The following is a 6,000-nucleotide window of genomic DNA, read 5'->3' as shown; positions in this document are numbered from 1 at the left end:
ACACCAGAAATCCTGGATTACTTTGGTCAATTCAAGAGCTGGGTTGTTTGGTGTTGGCAGAGGTATGCACGGACCTCACAGACCTCAGCAGTGGGCACTGCAGGGGCAAACATGGGCAGCAACTTCTTCAGTTGATTCAGCACCAGCCACAGTAGCGCTTGGACAGACTTCATGACCAATGAGTTGATGAAAAGCAACCTTTTGTGAGAAGAAATCCAAATGAATTGCATTTACTTGAGGGTCTAAGCCCTGGATGTCCCCTCTGTGTTGTGCTGGGCTGCTGCTGGGCTCATTCCCCTCTGTGAAAGTGAGCAAGGAGAGAACGAGAGGAATACAGCTGCATTTCAGTACCATCCTCAAAAAATAACACTGTGGCCTGCAGCAACCACATTTTCTCTACTTTTCTAAAAAATGCCCTTTTCAGCACTGAGGCATAACATCTATTTGGAGACTTCCATGAAAATGACTCCACACAGCAGCTAGAGATTGACCACTTCCTCCTGCGAGGTTTCACAAGCTGAGATGGAAGATCGGCCTTTAAGGAGGCAGCGGTGGCGGCTCCACTCCTCTGCCTTGACAGCAGCGGAGATTCATTTTGAGGTTGCCTGTGTCCTCCAGGTCTTGATGCTGGATCTCCCCTCTGGCTTTGCCTTGTGACGTTTCCTGAGGCTGGTTATCGAAAGGAGAAAAAGCTACCACGGCACAAAGCAGAGCCCATGACAACTGAAAATCTTTATGGGGGCCATTCGCTAGCACTGAGCACCTGCTTTCACTAAAGTGGTTTCTCCCTTTTTCCTCCTCCTTTTTTGGGGTGATGGCTGCGGGGCCACACACATTGCAAACAGCAGATCAGGACTGGTGCTAGACTTTTTGGAAGGACAGCTATTTACATGCTTTCCAAGTAAAATAATAAATGTAATGTTTTCGTGATGGAGGCTGCATTCCTTTGAGCTCCCACTCACTCAGCTACAGGCACCTTTGGGCACCTCGTGCACATCCTAAAGCTTCTGCCAACCTCCTACCAAAGGGTGCTTGAATGTGCTGGAGGCTCCTGGGCTGTGACTCCCCTGAAGCAGCAGCAGGTATCTGGCACACCAGGGCAGAGCTTGCTTTCGCCCAGCACCATCTCACCCTCCTAGGTTTTCTCACAGGGTTTCTCCCAGCCTACCCTGCCCCTGGCCCTTTGTACCACCACAGCTGGTGCGGAGGGGAAGCGAGCACCGCCCTGGGAAGTGGCCAGATCACAGTTTGACAAACAGGTTGCTCAACCCTGGGTTGGAGTTACTGATCCCTCTGCAGCACCAGGAAGCCTTTGCGTCAGCGTGTTTCAGGCAGAGGACTCTGCTTGGCTGCAGTGCAAGTGTCAGAGTTAACAGGGAAATCCAATTTTTAAGTATTTTCTGACCGTTCGTAGTTGCACGGAGGATATTGAGAAAGCACGCCCCGCCTGCTGCTAAGACACAGCTTTTGTAGACGAGATTCCAGCTGAGCGTGACTTTTTCTGCCTCCTCCTGAGGCTGCAGTTTTCCGTCACCCAGGTACAAGGCTGGGAATCTCCCCTTGGTGCTTATGAAGGAAGAAGGTACAAGCAGCTGGGTGTGTTTCCCTCTCGATCCATGCAGCAAAGGAGCTTGCACAGGGCTTTAAAGCTAAAGCGATAGCTCCTGTACTTGTCAAACAAAGCCAATGCCCCCATACTGAGAGCTGGCAGGGACACAGCCGTCCCTGGGGCCACCGCATGGCCAGACCTGTCAAGCCTTTCCCTTGCAGAAGGACCTCGAGGGTTTCCTTGTGCCACGGAGCTCCTTGAACCTGCCACTTCCCCGGGAAGCGGGATCAAAGGCGCCGGTAGGAAAAATAACCTTGAAATACACCAGACGCGATTCAGAGCCATTTCCTCTTGCTGCTTGTGGACTCTTTGAGCGCAGTATCTGCAGGACTGGGACGCACCCACTTTTCTGCCTCTGAAGGTTATTTTCCTTATCTGTCTGGCAGCGGCTTCATCAGGGCGCTGCTCTCTGGGAGGGTAAAGGGGCCCTGAGGGTGAGCCTGGCCATATCTGCCTCCTCCGGTGCAGCACGAGTCAGAGAGCTCGAGTGATGCAAAGGGCGAACAACGGGAGCTTTGCTGCCTTACCCAGCACATTTTACGTGCTACCATAGAGTAACGCAATACAGGTACACTGTTCTGAATAAGAATCACAGAATCACGGAATCCCAGAACGTTAGGGATTGGAAGGGACCTCCAAAGCTCATCCAGTCCAATCCCCCTGCTGGAGCAGGAACACCCAGATGAGGTTACACAGGAAGGCGTCCAGGCGGGTTTTGAATGTCTGCAGAGAAGGAGACTCCACAACCTCTCTGGGCAGCCTGGGCCAGGGCTCTGTCACCCTCACTGAGAAGAAGTTTCTTCTCCAATTTCAGTGGAACCTCCTGTGTTCCAGTTTGTGTCCATTACCCCTTGTCCTATCATTGTTTGTCACCGAGAAGAGCCTGGTTCCATCCTCGTGACACTCACCCTTTAAATATTTATAACCATGAATGAGGTCTCCCCTCAGTCTCCTCTTCTGCAAACTAAAGAGCCCCAGCTCCCTCAGCCGCTCCTCATCAGGGAGCTGCCCCAATCCCTTGATCATCTTTGTGACCCTACACTGGACTCTCTCCAGCAGTTCCCTGTCCTTCTTGAACTGAGAGGCCCAGAATTGGACACAGAATATCTGTTTCTAGGAAAGATACGGACTTGGCATTAGCCTGTGAAACTGAATTTTAGGGTTGTTCACCTAAATAACCCTCTGGATGCAGTGTTTCATCTACAGAATTGAAACTGCATGGATACAGCTGCTCTTTTTGCTCCGAACTCCCGCACATCTGTTTCTCACCTCCTCTCAATATAGACCACGCTCCTCCCTACTTTTTCAATGAACAACCGAAAGTTAGCAAGAGCTCGTTAGGAGGGTTAACATCATGCTGCCAATGTGAAAAAATGGTCCTTTTGCTTACACGGCTCTATTTCTGTAGCCAGAAGTGTACAGGCTACCATACCTGAAGGAATTACACCCAAACATCCCTTTCTCTCAACTTGATCCGGGGAGGCTGGAGGTAAATAACAATGTTCAAGTGCTTTTTGAGCCAACCAAGCTGCTGGTTGTGAAGAGAATAACAGTGTGGTCACCCTTGAGTGAAGCACAGGGAAATAAGCAAGTCTGCAATAGAAATGAAGCCGTCTGATAAGCCCTGCATATCACTTAACAGGCAGAGCTGTTCAGAGAAAAGCAAAATATGAGGACAAGTATGCATGGTAAAAGAACTTCTGTAATATGCGAACATGGAAAAAAATATATTGACATTTCTGGAGTTATTGCAAATTTTCATGTTCTGCAAAAGCCAGATTGTGGATGCGCCAATTGTGGAAATCCATCTTTGCTTTGTCTCCCTGTCATTTTTGTGTTATATGTCGTGCAGATTTGCTCTTGGGCTGTCTCTGCTCCCTCACTCAGCTCTGCCTGGGGAGATCCAGATCCCCTCCTCGCTGTCCTCCCCTGCGTGAGCCCATTCCTAGTGCTGACCAGGCAGAACAGGACGGATTTCCTTCGGTGGCATTTCCTGATGATTTCTGACTAACTGCAGAGGAAGTCAAACCAAAGAAACGATGAATCTTCCATTTATATATTAAAAAAAACCCCAACCTTTAAAAACAACAACTCTTCTTTTTGAACTGTAAACTGCCTGCCTACTACCCTGCTGCCTCATCTTCATGGCTAAAATACACACCAAAGGCCAGATACGTTTAGTGCTGGGAAAGCCCTTACCCTTTTTGGGGAGCTTCATTTGCCAGCGTCAGTACGTCGGGCTTGCTCAGTCCTTTGAAATAAATAGTTCATAGTCTGAAAGAAGACAGCCCAAGATGTGAGTGACAGAGGGCTGCTGGCTCCTGTGGCCAAGCACAAATCGCTCAGCCTCTGCTGGTCTGGATTTGTGGGGCCCGATGGGGCCTGGGCGCAGCTCGGGAGGGTTTGGAGGGGTGTCGGGCTGCTCGGCAGCAGGAGCAGCAGCAGCCAGTCCTTTGAAATAAATAGTTCATAGTCTGAAAGAAGACAGCCCAAGATGTGAGTGACAGAGGGCTGCTGGCTCCTGTGGCCAAGCACAAATCGCTCAGCCTCTGCTGGTCTGGATTTGTGGGGCCCGATGGGGCCTGGGCGCAGCTCGGGAGGGTTTGGAGGGGTGTCGGGCTGCTCGGCACCAGGAGCAGCAGCAGCAGAGGATGGGAGAGGGTCAGTCTGTCCCTGCAGCCCTCTCGGGGCTGTCCGCACTGGGGCACGGCCATGGTGGGGTAATGTGGCCACTGGCCGGGCATGTCCTAAGGCACTTCAGGTTTGAAGGGAAGCAGCTCAGCATCCCTGACTGTTGAAGGGAATCTCAGCTGGATGCCCCAGTGGTGGAGGCACCCAAAGCCCACTAGCACTCCACTTTGAAACCTTGGCTCCCTTTGCCTGGCAAGCCTGGCAGCTTCCCAGAAGCTACGTTAATACAAAATTGAGAGACTAACGAGTTACTGAGACCTCAGAGGTTTTACGAAACCCTTTATTGCTCAATCCTCCATCTCTCTCTGTAGAGGAATTGTCTCTCTTGGGCTGTACAAAAGGTCGCACTGAAAGCTTGTCCTGAACTTTGATCTGGAAACCTAAAGGCAAAAGCTATGTTTGCTTTCTGGCATCACCTGCCAGCGCTGCCTTCATTCGATGCTTTGCCTTTTCCATCAGCCCCTAACTCTACAAAATGCTCCGTGCCTTCCCAAGAGAGAGCCGAGGTGCTTGCAGAGTGGGATCCTCCCAGGGTGGGTGGCAGGACTGCTGCTTTCATGTGAGGAATCTGTCTTTCTTTTCCATGTGGGGAAAAATACAGAGTAGGTCTTCCCCATTGCTGTGTGCGGTTCACATGGGGAAGGAAGCAAAGAAATATCTTATTGCTTTGCTGCAGCAGCAGCAAAGCCAGGCTTCTGTAGACAGCAGTGTAGTCAGATGCATTTGCAGTAGCTGAGCTCCCAGACAAAGCACTGAACATTTCTGAATGAATAAGCAAACCAAACTGCAACGACAACCACAAGTATGTGCAAGGAAAACACCCCCAAACTGCTTTAAGCTTTCAAGCCCTCAATGAGAGCCCACCAGCGAAGCAAGGGCTTTTCAGGCTCTTACACAATGATGAATTTGCCAATGCTGAGATCCCTGAGCTGTCAGAGCTGGGCATGTTGGGACTGTATAACAATGAGTTTATGCTAAAATCAGATGTGAATGGAAAATCAAATATCAAAGTAGGACAAACCAGGACAATGAATGAAAGGTTGGGTCACTCCCTGCTCACTCCTGCATTACAACAGGCCCTGGGATCAGCTCCCCAGGTGGGAAGGGGCTGAGCCTCCACCAGACACTTCCTTTGTGTTGAAGTGCTGGATGTGGTGCTGCCGACACCCAGCGTGTGCCTATAAATATGTAAAACCAGGAGAGCAAAGTCCTCTTGTGCTCTCTACCCTAAACAACTGGAAGAGGAGCTTTAGATGCTGTTTGATGGAGAAATGCAGATCTTAGGACCTGTCAAAACACAGCGTGCAGCCTGCATTAGTTGTTAGCAAAACGGCAGGACCAAGACTCTGCAGATCCAGGTGTCATCTCTGCTGCTGCCACCGGCCCTGGGGGAGTCATTGTCCCTCAAAGCACACGTGAAAAATGAGAAATAAAGAACAGGTCCCTTCACCAAAGGTTCTGGAGATCTACTGGACAGAAATGAGGTATCACCACTGTGGCCCAGGACCTGTATCCTTGTGCTGATACAGTCCTCAGCACGGACACAATTTCACAGCAATCCCCATTTTTAAGGCAGTGGTCTCTCGAGCATCTCAGCCTAAAAAAGACCAAAGCAGTTACACTCTTAATCAAAAGAGTTCAAGATGCAGACAGCACTGGGGCTATAGGGAGTTACTGCCGTTTTGGAGGTATTTGTGTTT

The sequence above is a fragment of the Mesitornis unicolor genome, unplaced genomic scaffold (assembly GCF_000695765.1).
Source record: "Mesitornis unicolor isolate BGI_N332 unplaced genomic scaffold, ASM69576v1 scaffold9995, whole genome shotgun sequence".
Lineage (NCBI taxonomy): Eukaryota > Metazoa > Chordata > Aves > Mesitornithiformes > Mesitornithidae > Mesitornis > Mesitornis unicolor.
This window is presented reverse-complemented; position numbering follows the sequence as displayed.